Source organism: Tenrec ecaudatus, chromosome 11, assembly GCF_050624435.1.
Source record: "Tenrec ecaudatus isolate mTenEca1 chromosome 11, mTenEca1.hap1, whole genome shotgun sequence".
Lineage (NCBI taxonomy): Eukaryota > Metazoa > Chordata > Mammalia > Afrosoricida > Tenrecidae > Tenrec > Tenrec ecaudatus.
The window spans coordinates 72,989,936-73,007,125 of record NC_134540.1 but is presented as its reverse complement, the minus strand read 5'-3'; positions in this window follow the sequence as shown (position 1 = coordinate 73,007,125).

The following is a 17,190-nucleotide window of genomic DNA, read 5'->3' as shown; positions in this document are numbered from 1 at the left end:
CCAACCTCTCTTTCCCAACCACCTGGTCCCCCGACTCCAAACTGGGGGACTGACACCTCTGGTTTGGGAGTAGAGACATGGTCACTCCCATATGGTGTCCCAAGTGATTGTCCTCAGGGATCCCCAAATAGTCTTGACCTCTGGGCTTGTCATATCATGAAGCAGCCCCCTAACTTTTTAATCTTCTCTGGGCTCTGGCTTCTTTCTTTGTGAAGATTCCAGCCTTCGCCTATGTCACAGGGACCCTTAGAATTCCAGATAAACAACTCCTTCTTATGTTTTAGTGCAGTTGTGGGCTTATTATTATACATATTGTTTATATAATTATTATAATGCATTATCATATGTCAGATATAAATATCATGGTACTCATAACATATTAGATGTTGTTTCATATATATTATCAAATGCGCAAAGAACAGGAATTAGAAAGCAAAAAGGGGAGAACTTGCTCTGTTGAAGAAGCTGAAGGGAAAAAGTTCAAGCCTTGAGTTGTGAAATGAAGAAAATGCTCTGGGAACTATATCGAACAATGCGGAAAACATCAAACAAGATGGAAGGACAGGGAAAGAGGGACCAGACTTCAACCTGGTGCTCCAAGACGTGACTGTAACATACTGGCGTGAAGCAAGGAAGTTAGCATGAAGAGGTCTGAAGGGCCAGCCCCAATCCCAACTACGTGGACAGCCCCCTCTCCCCGCAGAAGAATTCACTTCAGAGGACAGCACTGAAGCTACAGCTCAGGGAAACGGACATGTCTGATCAGAACACACGGGAGCAAATGAAGGGGAGGAAGAGAGAATGGAGCACATCCTGGCCCACCAAACTTTGAGGACGATATTCCCACTCAGAGCAACCAAAGCACAGAAAGGACCATAGCGCTGGCCCCGCTATGAGACATAGCGCTGGCCCCTCACTGACCCATAGTGCTACAGTGGGCAGCACTGGAGACACAGTGTGGGAATTGCACCCAATCTCACCCCACCACACTAAGGCTAAACAATAATGATGTGCAACAGAACAACAAGGGGAACCGAGTAATGAAGTCCCCAGGGAGTACCAACAATAGATTTTGGGGCCAAGACTTGGCACCCCATCAGACTTGACTAAAAAACACTCCTAAAGGGCAACAAACAGACCTTGAGCTATTTACAGACTTTTCTTCTTTTTTTTTTTTTGTCGTCGTTTTTTTCTTTTGTTGCTTTGTTTTGCTTTGTCTTGTTTTTTGTGCATATTATTATCTCTGCAGGTCTAGCTAGATAAGATGGGCGGGATAAACATTCTGGAGGAGAAAACAACAGGACCTATGGTTCTGGAGGGACGCGGGACAGGGGGAGGTGCAGGAAAGGAAGTGGGTGTTAATAACCCCAGGGACAAGGGAACAACAAGTGATCCAAAATTGATGACGAGGAGGGTGCTGGAGGCCTGTTAGGGCTTAATCAAGGAAAATGTAAACGAGAGGAATTACTGAAACCCAAATGAAGACTAAACATGATAGTGGGACAAGAGGAAAGTAAAGGGAAATAACAGAAAGAACTAGGAGGCAAAGGGCATTTATAGAGGTCTAAATACAGGCATGCACATCTGTAAATATATTTTTATATGATGATGATGATGGGGAAATAGATCTATGTGCATATATTTATAGGTTTAGTATTAAGGTAGCAGATGGACATTTGGCCTCTATTCAGGTACTCCCTCAAGGCAAGAACACTTTGTTCTATTAAACTGCATTCCATGATGCTTACCTTCCCAACACAATCACTAATGACAAAGTGGGTGCATAAGCAAATGTGGTGAAGAAAGCTGATAGTACCTGGTTATCAACAGATATAGCATCTGGGGTCTTAAAGACTTGAAAATAATCAAGCAGCCATCTAGTTCAGAAGCAACAATGCCAACATATAAGAAGCACACCAGCCTGTGCCATCACGAGGTGTCGATAGGATCAGGTATCAGACATCAAAGAACAAAAAAAATCATATTGTGAATGAGGGGGGGAGTGCAGAGTGGAGACCCAAAGCCCATTTGTAGGCCACTGGACATCCCCTTTCAGAAGGGTCTCAGGGAGGAGAAGATCCAGTCAGGGTCCAATGCAGCAATGATGAAACATACAACTTTCCTCTAGTTCCTAAATGCTTCCTCCTACCCCACTACCATGATCCCAATTCTACCTTACAAATATGGCTAGACCAGAGGATGTGCACTGGTACAGATAGGAACTGGAAACATAGGGAATTCAGGGCAGATGATCCCTTCAGGACCAGTGGTGAGAATGGCGATACTGTGAGGGTAGAGGGAGGGGGGGTTGGAAAGGGGGGACCCAATTACAAGGATCTACATGTGACCTCCTCCCTGGGGGAAGGACAACAGAGAAGTGGGTGAAGGGAGACTTCAGACAGATCAAGATATGACAAAATAATAATTTATAAATTATCAAGGGTTCATGAGGGAGGGAGAGGGGGAGCAGGGAGGGAGGGGAAAATGAGGAGCTGATGCCAGGGGTTTAAGTGGAGAGCAAATGTTTTGAGAATGATGAGTGCAATGAATGTACAAATGTGCTTTATACAACTGATGTATATATGGATTGTGATAAGAGTTGTATGAGCCCCTAATAAAATGATTAAAAATAAAAGAAGCTGTTACGGGGAGGAGATGAGCCAGTCAGGGTGCAGTATACCAATGATGACACATACAACTTTCCTCTAGTTCTTTAATGCTTCCTCTCCCCCACTATCATGATCCCAATTCTACCTAACAAATCTGTCTAGACCAGAGGATGTACACTGGTACAGATAGGAACTGGAAACACAGGGAATCCAGGACAGATAAACCCCTCAGGTCCAGTGGTGAGAGTGGCAATACTGGGAGGCCAGAGGGAAGGTGGGGTAGAAAGGGGGAACCGATCACTAGGATCTACATATTACCCCTCTCTGGGGGACAAACAACAGAAAAGTGGGTGAAGGGAGACATCAGACAGTGTAAGATATGACAAAATAATAATAATTTATAAATTATCAAGGGTTCCTAGGGGAGGGAGAGGAAAAATGAGGAGCTGATACCAAGGACTCAAGTAGAAAGCAAATGTTTTGAGAATGATGATGGCAACAAATGCACAAATGTGCTTGACACAATGGATGGATGGATGGATTGTGATAAGGATTGTACAAGCCCCCAATAAAATGATTTAAACAAAAAAAAGAAGATGGAAGGAATATATGGAGTCAGAGTATCAAGAACTATTGACGTTCAACCATTTCAAGAGGTGGCATATACTCAAGAGCCAGTGGTATGAAGGGGTAAGTTTAAGCTGCAGTGAAAGCATTAGCCAAAAACAAAACAAAACAAACACCTTCCAGGAGTTGATGGATCGCCCAAACTGATGCAGGCCTGGAATTACTAGTCTAAGGCAAGAAACTCGGGAGACAGCTCCCTAACCAACTGACTGGAAGAGAGGCATACCTGTGCCCACTCCAAAGAAAGGCGAGCCAACAGAATGCGGAAAATGTCCAATGGTCTGATTAAGATCATGTACAAGTAACATTTTACTGGGGATACTTCTAAACCATTTGCAGCCATACATGGACAGGGAGTTGCCAGAAATCTAAGCCAGAGTCAGAAGAAGACGTGGAATGACCGATACCATGGCTAAAGCCAGATGACTCTTGGCTGGAAGCAGAGAATACCAGAAAAATGTTTTCTTGTGTTTAATTGATTCTGCAAAGGTGTTCTACTGTATGGATCATAACTGAGGATAATATTGCAAGTCATGGGGACTACGGAAGAGTTTGTTGTGCTAATACGAAACCTGTACACAGATGAGGAGGCAGTTGTTTGAACAGAACAAGGGACACGGTATGGTTTAAAGTCAGGACAGGTGCGCATCAGGGTTGTCTCCTCTCCCTATTCTTATTCAGTCTGTACGCTGAGCAAATCACCTGAGAAGCTGGACCGCGTGAAGAAGAGTGTGGCCTCCGGTGGGAGGAAGGCTTATTAGCAGCCTATGATGTGCAGATGAGCCAGCCTTACTTCCTGAGACCCCACCGGGGTTGCAGCACTTAGTGATGAAGATCAGCGACTGCAGCCTTCCAAGTGGATGGCAACTCATTGCAAAGGGAGCAAAAATCCTCACAACTGGGCCAGTAGACAACATCCTATGAAACAGAAGCGATTGAACCTGTCCAGGGTTTCATTCTGCTTGATCAACTATCAGGGCTCAGGAAAGAAGCAGTCTGGAAATTACCTGTTGGTCAGATCTGCTACACGTGATCACTTTAAAGTGTTAAGGAACTAAGCTGTTACTTTAAGAACCTTAGGCAGTAAGGTGTGCCTGACCGAAGCCAAGGTATTTTCAATCACCTCATATGCATGTGGAAGGTGGACAATGAGTAAAGAAGGCCACGGAAGAAATCATGCATTTGGATTATGGTGTTGCCAAAAGTATGGACAGTCCCACGGACTAGCCGAGGAACAAACAAACCTGTGTTGAAAGACGCACGGCCAGAATGCCCTTTTAGAATGAGGGCGAAAGCACTTCATCTCATGTTCTTTGAACGTGTTTCCAGGAGGGACCAGCTCCTGGAAAAGGACATCGTGCTTGGGCAAGTGGAGGGCTAATGAAAGTGAGCCAGACTGACCCCGTGACCGGAACAACGGGCTCGATCGCAGCAACAGTGGTGAGGCTGGCACAGGGGCGGGCCGTGCGTCGTTCTGTTGTACATGGGGCTGCTATCAGGTGGTGAAGACTTGGCAGCACCTCACAACATGTTATTATTATCTATCACTGGCGGCATCTTGAATCTCTCTCCTTTAATAAAATCAAGTGATGGAAGACTGTCTAGTTAGGGATCAGCCCCAGCTCCCCGATGGGAGGTTCTGGATGTTGATGGGCTATGTTCCTTCTCATTCCATGCCCAGACCCAGCGGGCTTTCTGATGTTGCCACAGACTTCGTGGCTGCCTGCTCCTGAGAGCCTCACTGAGGCCTCAAACCCCAACCCCCACCTCCAGCCCCGGTGTCCTTCCTACTTGGGTGACTGATTTTCCTGATCTTTCTGGTTCCATCACTGCTCAGCCCTCTAAAGTCTCTTTCCTGTTCCTTCTGACGGACTGGTTTACCTACCTCAGTGAATCCAGAGGAACTCCTCCCTCCTGGCTACCCTTGGCCTTTGTTGTGTCTGGTGTGAAAGCAATATTGGGCATCACCGCTAATTTAGCTTTAAAGACACCCCTGGAGGCAGAAATGTGTTCTTCCTCACAGACCATGGAAAGACCATTCCTACGTTGGCCTTGAAATAGTCGTATGCAGTAGCCAGGTCAGGTGGATCCAATTCACTGCTGGGCAACATAGCCTGCCCTCAGCATACACCAGGCATCTATCAGGGTTTTAGGGCTGGACACAGAGCTGAGCCATCAACAAAAGGATTGACATCGCTTGACCTAAACACTAAATTGGTAAATTGAAACCCTGACTCTGGACAGCTGAGTGCAGAGCCTTGATTGGGCAGCCTGCCGTTGGGGGCCATGTGGCCTCTGCCAGATAGTTCACAGGGAGCCAAGGGACAAATCAGTGCTATTACTACACCAACTCTTGGAGGCATCTCAAATTAGTGATGGTTACATGTCATAAGTAACATAAGACTCGCCCATGGAAAGCATTCAGCAGGATATTAGCACAGTGGGTCCCTGAGACTGGCCACAGGCCACAGGACTCAGGAGGTGGAGGCAGACGCCAGCTGTGAGTTGGGACTGCTGACTTGATGGCACCTAACAACACAATTCTTTATGGCAGGGAGCCCTGGTGGTGCAGTGGGCCAAGCACTGGGGCTGCTAACAGTGAGATCAGTGGTTCAACCCCACTGAATGCACCACGGGTAGAAGATGAGGTTGTCTGTGCCCATAAAGATGTACGGTCTTGGAAACCCTGCAAAGCAGTTCTCCTCTGCCCTGTAGGGTGGCCACAAGTTGGTATCCAGCTGACGGTGGGGTTCTCGTGCCACTGAGCAGGGTGCCATGGTTTAGGCCAGCTGTGTAGCTGTTGTGTCCTATCACCATTGTCTCCGGCTGCCTCACGCTGATAGGGGTTGGACTGGAGATCCTCGGGCTTCTGCTCTGCTGCTGGGTTTTGCTGACTGGGCCCCAGCAAGCCGGGCCCCAGATAAAAATTTTAAAAAATCAAACCCTACTGCAATTGAGTCCATTCGGACTGCTTGTGACCCTATTGGACAAAGCAGAACTGCCCCAGTGGGTCTCTGAGACTGCAATGGTATACGGTAGCAGACAGCCCCGTCTCTCTCCCATGCGCGCATGCATATACTCACAGCATGGAAATCTAAGGGGGAACTCCCCACTGGGTGAGCGTTGCAGCTTCCCTGGGAGAGTTAAACAGGTTTATCTTGTACTTGAAGTTGTAATTATGATTTAGTGGGATGCCACTACGTAATGTCTTTTTCTTCATTTCACCTGAGACCGAGTGTGTGCTATATCCCTAAAGGGAGTTGGAGAATTCATTAGTTACTGTCTGGGAAGGAGTTCACAGATTTAAAAAAAAAAAAAAAAAGCTCCCCAGTAATACAAGGTGTTATTATTAGGTGCCTTCAATTTGTAAATCATCTTGAACAGGTTGTTCTGTTTTATTAATGCTTTGTTTGAGTAGGAAAATGATCATTTCAAACCCCGTATTCAGCCAGGGCCAATCCACATGCCAAAAAGAACCATGCAAGAGGTGGCAGTTTTGATTTGTTCCCACCAGGTGGATTCAGTGGACACAAAGGGCACTCGCCCAGCTCTCCACTGACCTCGGCGTGGGGCTAGTAAATAATGCCTGTGATCTGCATACATCAGCTTCTGGGGGCGTGGTTTCATATCTAGACGCCCAGGGAGTTGGACCAAATGAGCCCTTGGACTCCTTCCAATGTGTGCATTTTCTGCAGTCCACCTGTTCACACACACTGCCATTTACAAAGCCCTCACCAGGAGTGGGATGTGGAGGCCACGGCCCTTGTAGCTTGTCTGAGGTTGGTGTAGGCTACATAGCCAAACCCATTGCCACTAAGTCATTTCCACTCCTGGTCACCCAGTGTGTGGTAGAGGAGACCTGGGCTCCCCAAGAGTTTTCTTTACAGAATTAGATTACCAGCTCTTTTTCTCGTGTTCTCAGCTACCCTCCTCTCACCATGGCGTCGAATGGCTCCAGAATGTAGCTGACAGAAATCCCACTCCTCCTCCTCCTCTCGCCTTGCCTTTCTCTAGTCACGTAACCCATCCTCAAACTGGCTCTGTATCTATGATGGCTGAAAGTGGCCACTGCCCACTTTTTGTGGTCCCAGCCTCTTTCCCAACAACCTGGGGCAATAGATGGAGAGGCCTGGAGGCTGTCCTTCACATCTTCCTCAGGGGAGGAGGAGAAGAGAATTCAATGAGATCATCGTTGTCCTTAGGTATCACGGAGTCAATTCCAGTACATAGCCGTCCCATACACAACAGGATGAAATACCACCCGGTCCTGCACCAGCCTCACAAGCGTTGCTAAGTCTGCGTCCATTGTTGCAGCCACTGTGTCAATCCATCTCCGCGAGGGGCTTCCTCTTTCCTCCGCTTCACCAAGCATGGTGTCCTTTTCCAGGATCTGGTCTTTCCGGAAGGCAGGAGATGAAGTCTCACCATCCTTGCTTCTCAGGAACATTCTGGCTGTACTTCTTCCAAGATAGAGTTGCCTGTTCTTCTAGTAGTCCACAGTATCGTCGATGTTCTTTGCCAACACTGTGATTCAAATGCATCCCTTCTTCTGTGGCCTTCATCATCCGTCGGGGCCGGAGCATGGCCAACGTGAACCTGAAGAACAGTGGATACAACTTCAGACATGCTCTCCCTGGTTTTCCCGGCGCTCCTCCCCTTGGCTACCTTAGCCTTTCGTTATCTGATGGCGAGGCAGCTGCTGAGTCTTTGCCCATCAATCCTCTCCCTGGTCTCCGCCCATCCTTCCTAGTTATCTTCTTATGAGACATTCATTCTGATAATGTACGGCTTTGGTCTGAGCATCTCCAAATAGTGGGTGTGGATTGCAATTCTGCCCTGAGGTCAATAACTGGGGAGTAAAGAGGGTGATAGTGGGTACACCTGGGACATACACCAATGTGAGATGCAGGGAGGGTCTGAAGAAAATGACTGACAGACGTGGGCATGTGGACTGAGGATCCTGAGGCTTCCACGAATTGTCCTGACTGCCAAACCAACATTATAGCTGGTGGTGCTTTGGGCTGATGGCCTACAAAGTATACGGAGAATCTGTCTCTCTTTGGTGAATGAATGAATGAATGAACAAATAATGAATGACTTTGTAGAGTTTCCTACCTTTCACAGCCTTAATAGCTAGAAAAATAGCATTTTTCTTACCAGGATGAACTATTCTCCCTTTGCCGATTCAAGGGCCCAGCACAGAAAAAGACGACTTTGGCACAAGCTGGGTGATTTCCCTGACTTGTAAGTTAACACTCAAACATTTAAAAGGGGGAAATTTACAAGAAGCAAATAAATACAAATAGCAAAAGTTATCCTCAAAATGTGTCAGGAAAAAGCTATATTTTCCGGCTTCTTGAGGCCCTGATGGTATTTGGCACATGCTGCTGAGAGCTCAATGAAACATGTAAGTGGGCATACACGCTTGCTTTCTGAACAGTGTTGGACAAGGACAGGGCTCAACACTCCCCTTTGTGCAAGGCTCATGCACCCTGCCCGTAGACGCAGGTAAAGAGAGAAGCCAGCGAGTCCTCGTGGGGGGATTTGGAGCTGTAATTGCCACAATAAAGATGTATTTATGTCTCTCTTTGCATAAAAATACGACCTCTGTACCGATCTAAAATGCATTCCTAGAAATTATGTTTTATAAAGATTTAAATTATTCAGTTTCACATACTGCATTTGGCCTCTGAGAGGGTCAGTGGGTCCTGACGAATTTTCCATGGGCCTCTTTTCCCAGGTCTCTCTGTTAGACTCCCTCACCTAGCAGAATTACATGTACCTGCTCACAGAGCAGCTTGTAATTGCCTTCTACAATTTATGGCTTTTCTTTTATATGCCATTGCGAGCAGGTGAATTTCCAGAGCTCGTGAACACAGCCAACAAAAATGTTCTTAAAAACCTTGACAAATGCTAGAAACCTCGCCAAACCAAAGTCAACTATTTTGAAGAGGGTCTGACTCTTTTTATAGGCACATCTGCATGTGAGACCCTCCCATGTCATCAAAGTTCCAGTTTATGGACAGACATATTTTTCAACCCCCAAAAATCTTCTTCAGTGAATTACCTAAAATACAGAGGATCCTATGTTGAATGCTTCATATGTAAAGTTTAAGTATACCTGCATCCAAAGGAACCCTCCTGGCATAATGGGTCACCTGTTGGGCTGTTCACCACAAGGTCAGCTGTTCGAAACTACCAGTCCCTCAGCAGGAGAAAGATAGGGCTTTCTATTCCCCTAAAGAGTTCTAGTCTCAGAAACCTACAGGGGCAGTTCTGTCCTGTCCTGTAAGGGTTGCTATGAGTCACGGCGGGCTGCAGTGAGTTCAATTGAGGGGGGAAGTCTGCATCCAAAGCTCCTAATGAGAACGGAAGTGGTTCAAGAAATTGCTAACAGACACTTTACAGGAGTGTATTAGTCTTCTATTGCCGCATCTTGAAGTCCTACGCAAGTAAAAGCTTCAAAGGACACCTCCTTATTTGCTCAGAGTTCTGTAGGGCAAAAATCCAGGCAGGCTCAACTAGGTTTTCTGTCACTGGTCTGGGCTCTTACCTGAGGTTCAGGGTGAGCTCAGCCAACAACTTTCAAGTTCATCTAAGGTTGTTGGTTGAGCTCAGTTCCTTGTAGCTGTTGGACTGGTGTCCGTGCTGGCTGTCAGCTAAGCGTCAACTCCAACTCCTAGAGGTGGCTCTCCAGGCCTTGCATGGACCCTGTCTCTCTTCATAACTAGCAAGGGCTCACCCAACGCTTCTCTTGGTGTAAATCTCCCTAACTTCCTCTTTGGTCACTGGTGGGAGAGACCCTCTGCTTTTAAAGGTTGCATATGATTGGATTAGGCCCGTCTAGATCATTTTCCTGGATGGTTACTCAAAATCAACCGATGCTTTGCCTAGTTACGGCTTCAAATCTCCATTGATGTGTCAAAGGACCTCATAATCCTCTTGGCCTATTCCCTGTCCCAGGGAGTAAGGTGGGAACTCTGGAGGGGCCTTTGCAGTGCTCTGCCCACCACATGGGAATGGGGTAAGAACTAAGAGCAAAACTGAAACCACACAGAGAGAAGCGCTTAAAGCAGAAGATGGAGGAGCTTTGATTATTTAAATTCAGAATGACCTGAGAGCGATCATGGATCATCGTGAACCACCTTCCCATCCAAATGCATCTGACGCGCCACTGACACCAACTACATCTCTGTGGAGCCCACCGAGCATGGAACCTCCAGAATTCCTCTGAGCAAGGTGTCAGGTCACCATTCTCGCTCCTCAGCCAGCCATCAGACCAGGGCTAAGTCACACAGGCCCCACCACGTGGCTATCCCAGGGACAGTACTAGTGTGCCTCCATTGAAAAGCGCAACAAGACCATTCTTAGCCTCCCAACAGTGTGTCCTCCCGTTTCTACTCCACTGCGAGATGCAGTCACCTCTGCCTCTCAGGATGCTTTGGGACTCAAAATACCAGAAAAACTAAACCTCCTTTTCATAAACAGTAGAGTAAACAAACCATAGAGAGGATTGTAGCTGAGAAGTTAAGAGCCTGGAGGGAAGGAGGCCGAAGGCATGAATAGATTTGGCTCCTCTTCCCTGCCAGTCACTCAGTGCTGGCTCCATTCGTACGCTGATTTCGTCTCCTGTGCAGCTTCACTCCTGGGGATGATCTGGCTGCAAACAACTGGGACCCTAACTCAACACACTGCCCGGCTTTGTCAATGCCACCCCACAGCCACCCTATTGGACAGGGCAGGCTGCCCCTGCGTCCTAGGCTGTAACTCTTCCCTGGAGGAGAACACGCAGTGGGCTTTGAAAGACTGCCCTTGTAGTTAGCAGCGCCACTACACCCACCCCCACCCCCAGGGCTCCTGGCTTACACCGAGAAAGAAGAAATGATCAGGTACCAAACATCAACTAAAGGTCCCCAGCTTGAAGTGGACTGGCCTCTCCTTCCCAGTGGCCATGGAAATAGCCTCTCTCATGACCTACCTGAGGCATCCTCTGGACTATCAGAACAGATTTACTCAGCTTGGATTAACTGGGTTAGCTTAGACTACTCAGGACCCCACCCTGGAACTGGAAGTGGAATCAATTGCCCAAACAGAACAGCTGCTACACAGTGGAAGGAAAAGTTAAATGGATGTTGAAGAGGCCATTAAAAAACAGCAATTACCGAACACTTAATTCCAACTCTTGGTGACCTCAGGGAGCACCCAGGGCTGCCTTTCAGAAGTCGATCACCAGACCTTTCCTCTGAGGCAGGTCTGAGGGGGTGGCCTCAAGCCACCACCCTTTTGATTATCAGCAGCATGTGTTGTCAGTTTGCACCCCAGGGGTTCTAGCAATTTAAATGCCCCCTAATTTGAGCCCAGCCCATGCAGAGACACAAGGAACAGTCACCCTAGAAAGAGCAGAGTACAAAGGCAAAAGCCCACACCAAACTCTTGCATCACGTTAATTCTGACTCTAGCGACCCTACAGGACAGGGTAGAACTGCCCCTGTGAGTTTCCGAGACAGTACTTCTTCTTTTCTTTTTTTAAATATTATAAATGTCAACCTTTATTTCATTATGTTTTTAAACCATTTTATTAGGGGCTAATACAACTCATCACAATCCTACATGCACCAATTGTGTAAAGCACATTTGTACATTCATTGCCCTCATCATTCTCAAATCATTTGCTTTCCACCTAAGCCCCGGCATCAGCTTCTCATGTTTTTCTCCTCCCTCCCTGCTTCCCCCTCCCTCAGGAACCCTTGATAATTTATAAATTATTATTTTGTCATATCTTGCCCTGTCCGACGTCTCCCTACACCCACTTTTCTGTTGTCAGGAGGTCACATGTGGATCCTTGTAATCGGGTCCCCCTTTCCAACCCACCCTCCCTCTATCCTCCCAGTATTTCCACTCACACCACTGGTCCTGAAGCGATCATCTGCCCTGGATTCCCCGTGTTTCCAGTTCCTATCTGTACCAGTGTACATCCTCTGGTCTAGCCATATCTGGAAGGTAAAATTTGGATCATGATAGTGGGAGGGGAGGAAGCATTTAGGAACTAGAGGAAAGTTGTCTATTTCATCGTTGCTATTCTACACCCTAACTGACTCATCTCTTCCCCAAAACCCTTCTGTAAGGGGATGTCCAGTGGCCTACAAATGGGCTTTAGGTCTCCACTCCACACTCTCCTGCTCATTCACTATGGTAAGATTTTTTGTTCTGATGATGCCTGATACCTGATCCCTTCAACACTTCATGATTTCATAGGCTGGTGTACTTCCTCCATGTGGGCTTTGTTGCTTCTGAGCTAGATGGCTGCTTGTTTACCTTCAAGCCTGTAAGACCTCAGACACTATATCTTTTAATAGCCGGGCACCATCAGCTTTCTTCACCACATTTGCTTATTCACCCGCTTTGTCTTCAGTGGGTGTATCGGGAAGGTGAGCATCATAGAATGCCAATTTAATAGAAGAAAGTATTCTTGCACTGAGGGAGTACTTGAGTGGAGGCCCAATATCTTTCTTCTACCTTAATACTAAACCTATAAATATATGCAGATAGATCTATTTCCCCACCCTCGTATATAAATATATTTGCATATGTATATGTCTTTATTTAGACCTCTATAAATGCCCTTTGCCTCCTAGCTCTTTCCTCTATTTCCTTTGTCTTTCCTCTTGTCCCACTATCATGCTCAGTCTTCATTTGGGTTTCAGTAATTCCTCTTGGTTACATTACCCTTGATCACGCCCTACCAGGCCTCCTACACCCTGCTCACCACCGATTTGGATCACTTGTTATTCCCTTCTCCCTAAGTTTGTTAACACCACTATCTTTCCCCCCACCTTCCCCTCTTCCATGTCCCCATGCAACTGTCGGTCCCATTGTTTTCTCCTCCAGATTGTTCATCCAGCCTATCTTATTTAGACAGACCTGCGGAGATAATAACATGCACAAAAACAAGACAGAGCAAATCCAAGCAACAATATACAACAAAACAATAACAAGCCGAGTGGGGGGGGGGGAGAGGACCTGATGCAAGGGGCTTAAGTGGAGAGCAAATGCTTTGAGAATGATTGGGGCAGGGAATGTATGGATGTGCTTTATACAATTGATGTATGTATATGTATGGATTGTGATGGGAGTTGTATGAGTCCCTAATAAAATGTAAAAAAAGAAAAGAGGAGAAAAAAATGATTAGGGCAAAGACTGTACAGATGTGCTTTATACAATTGATGTATGTATATGTATGAACTGTGATAAGAATTGTATGAGCCCCAATACATTGTTAACAAAACAACAATAACAAGCCAAAGACAAAAATCAAAACAAGAAAGAAAAGCTTTTAGTTAGTTCAAGGACTGTTTGTTGGCCTTTAGGAGTATTTTCCAGTCCAGTCTGTTGGGCCACCAAGCCCTGGCCCCAAAGTCCACCTTCAGCATTCCCTGGGGACCTCGCTGCTCCATTCCCTTGCTGTTCTGTTGCACCCCTTAGTGTTTTGCCTTGGTGTGGCGGGATCAGATCGGGTGCAGTTCCCACACTGTGTCTCTGGTGTTGTCCCTTGTAGGGCTATGGTTAAGTGAGGGGCATCATGTCTCATAGTGGGGCCAGCCATGTGGTCCTCTCTGTGGACTGGCTGCTCTAATCGGGAACATCATTCTCACGGCCTGGTGGGCCAGGCTGTGCTCCACACACTCCTCCTCCCCCTTCATCTGCTCCCGGGTGCTCTGATCAGAGAGAGACAGTAATTCTTTACAGCAGTAGAAAGCTTTCTCCAGAGGAGCAGCTGGTGGTTTTGAACTGCTGACCTTACAGAGAGTTCCTTTTCCTCCATCAGCCTTGGCCTTCTCTTGCTATGACATCTGGCTACAATGAGTGCCACTCCAGTGTTTAAACATTTTGCATACAACACAGATGCTACGAACAAGCCATCAACGCATCATCAGCCACCTCTCCTGAGGAAAGAGCAACCTGTATCAAGGCTGGGGGAGCCCTGGAGGAGGAGTGGGGCACATGGCGAGAAGGTGTGGATGACACCACCCAGCAACTTCCTAAGGGATTTCAAGAGTACTTGACAACATACAATTTTTTCCAATCCACCCTGATTTTTCATATTAAACTCCCAGGGAGAGACAACCTACTGTCCCTACCTGAATCCAAATTCGACACCATCCCCCAGAGAGATTCTTCTCAAGCATCGTTGGCTCTTGCCACTCCTCCTGCACCTCCACCTTCCCCAATTCAGGACTGACTTCAAGGGTCTACAACCACCGATGCATGTGTACACATGACACACACAGAGGGACATGTTCTTGGCTTACTGCTCGGCTGTCACCCTGGAGGGACTGTGGATAAAGCATTAGGCTGCTAGCCACGACGTTGGTAGTTGGAACTCACCCACTACTCCGTGGGAGAAAGCCAAGGCCACATGCTCCTCCCCGCCCCCCCCCCCCAAATGGACTGTCTGGAAAACACTCTGCGTCGGGTCCTTTGATGGCAATGGGTTTCGTTTGGGGCTTGATCACATCTGGGAACTCTGAATGAATGTGCTCTGGGACTGAAGTCCAACAGGACATTGGGGCACGCAGGAAGCGGAGCAGGAATAGGCCGCATGCACTGTCACGTTAACACCCAGTCTTCCCGTGCCCCATGAGTGCAGAAAGCCAGATCAAAGATGTACGGCAGTTCAGCATAAACAAGATACGTTGGTGAATCTGCTTCTCTGACCGCAGCAAGAAACCTCCCGTTCTACCCAAACCTTGTGACTGTCCCAAGCAAGCCACAGCGTGTGAAGAAAAGCAAACGGCCTAATGTGCATTTCCTTCGTTAGGCTACTGCCTGTCTTTGCCAACTCCTTGAGCGGAAAACCGCAGCCAGGGCGGCAGGTCAGGGCTCCAGCCTTGATTCCTTTATTTGCCATGTTTGTTACATGCCTGACCCCTAGCAGATGTGTAGTAAGTGAACGTGGGAGGCAGGGAGGAGGAGGAGGGGACAGGGAAGGCAAGACAGGAAGTCTATCAGATCTTTTTGTTTTTCCTGAACAGTCAATGTTACACTATTCTTATCTCATCTCAGCTGTGAAATAAATGATGCTGGTCCCTCGTAAAAGCAATAGAAGCCAATAACGTGAGGAGAGAGAGGGTCTTAGTACTTAGAGCAATTGTGCATCCTTTTTTTGTTTTGTTTTTTGCTCACCAGCAAAGTACTTGACTCTTTCCCAGGTGATGACTGTTTACTCCAGATGGTCCTTGTTCAAACATTGCCCTTTCTCAGGTGTCCCTGCTTGCCTAATGCACTCCCAGCAGGGACAGGCCAGCTGGCAGTCCCTGAGTGTGGGTGCGGGGTGAAACCCAAGAGAGCCCTGCCACAGTGGCCCTGGCTTGCTCAGACCTGCTTTCCGGGCTGCAGGGGTCACCCCCCTCCCTCCCCATTTGCTCTTGGCTGTCGCTCAGTCTAATCCGTTTACTCACTGGTCATTCTGAGCTGCATTCACCATCTGCTGCTCCCTCAAGGAAGAGATGGAAATCCCCTTGAATACAGCAACTGAGTAGTCCTCCCTCTACCCTGCCCACCAGAGCGGGCTCCCAGAGCGGCTGAGCTGATGCACTGGGAGCAGAAAACAGGCACTTAATCCCCTGGCTTCGCTGAAGCCTCAGCCCATCTTCCTTCCCACTGGAAGCCAAGCCATTCAAAGCAGTAGGAAAATAAAGTCAAGCCCAGTGCTTAGGATGGAAAGGTCATCATGAATAACTCCAGAGAAAGGGGCAGACTATTCAGAAAACCAGCAGCAGGCCTGCAGGGAACGGAAGAGCTCCTCGTCTGGCGGTCTGGCGGCAGAATACTTTCTGAGAGGTTTGCCAGCCAGTTGTGTCCCTCGGTCTGGGGGCTTTGTGTGTTTTGTTTTGTTTTTCCCTTGTCACCTGCCCCAACCTTAGATAGGAGCCAAGCACTCTAGGCTCTTTGGTGCTCCTTGTCCTTTTATCAGGCGAAGATAGGGGATGAAATGAAAACTTCCCCAGGGGAGCAAAGAGGACTTAAAGCACAGTCCTGAGAATAACCAGGGCAACAGGGAGGATTTAAGAGAGGTTGCTTCCACTGGAGACTCAAACGTTATCCCAGGCTGTCTGAGGAAATGCCACGGAGGGAAAGCATGAGTGCTGACGTAAATGGGTTCCAGAGATGGCCCAGCAGCTCGGCTTGAGCTCAGAGGCTGCCAGACAGCGAACACTCTAAACAGCTGTGTGGGAGCCCAAAGCAGAGGGTCTGTACCTTCCTCCCAGGCAGGGCTTCTGGGTGGCAGCTAACACCAGAGAGGACAGGTATAGTCTGGCAGTGGCTAAGCGATCAGAGGTTCAAAACCCATCACCGGGTCCATGGGGAAAAGAGGGAGCAGTAGCTGTCAGCTTCTGTAAAGATGTCCAGCCTTGGAAAGCCCCTGGGGCCGTTTTGCTTTGTCTTGTGGAGAGCCTGTGAGTTGGAATCAACTGGACAGTAATGGGTTTGGCTTTGTTTTTTAAACCATCTAAAACGCTACCTTAGAAGGCTAGGTAAAGCTAAGATTCCACAGCCTAGAAAGTGCTATGGGGCAGTGCTAATCTGTCACATGGAATTGCTGTGAATCAAAAATCAAGTGAGTTTGGCACTGGCCAAACTTAGTCACGTTGCCACATCTCACTGAAAGGGAAACTGGTGGGCTACCCTTCATAATACTGTGCTGGGTGGAGCCCAGGTTAGTGTTCAACAGAACATTCCTATTCTTCCTGTTCACTTTGTTTGGCTTGTCATGCTGATAGGAAACTGGCTTTTTGTTCTTATTTTACTAACAGTGTGGCGATGTAATGGATTATACATTGGGCTTCAAATCATAAGGTCAACAGTGTGAAACCACCAGCTATACCTTGGGAGAAAGATGAGGCTTTTACTCCCTGAAAGAAACCAAAAGGGGCCAAAACATGAAGGGAGTGCA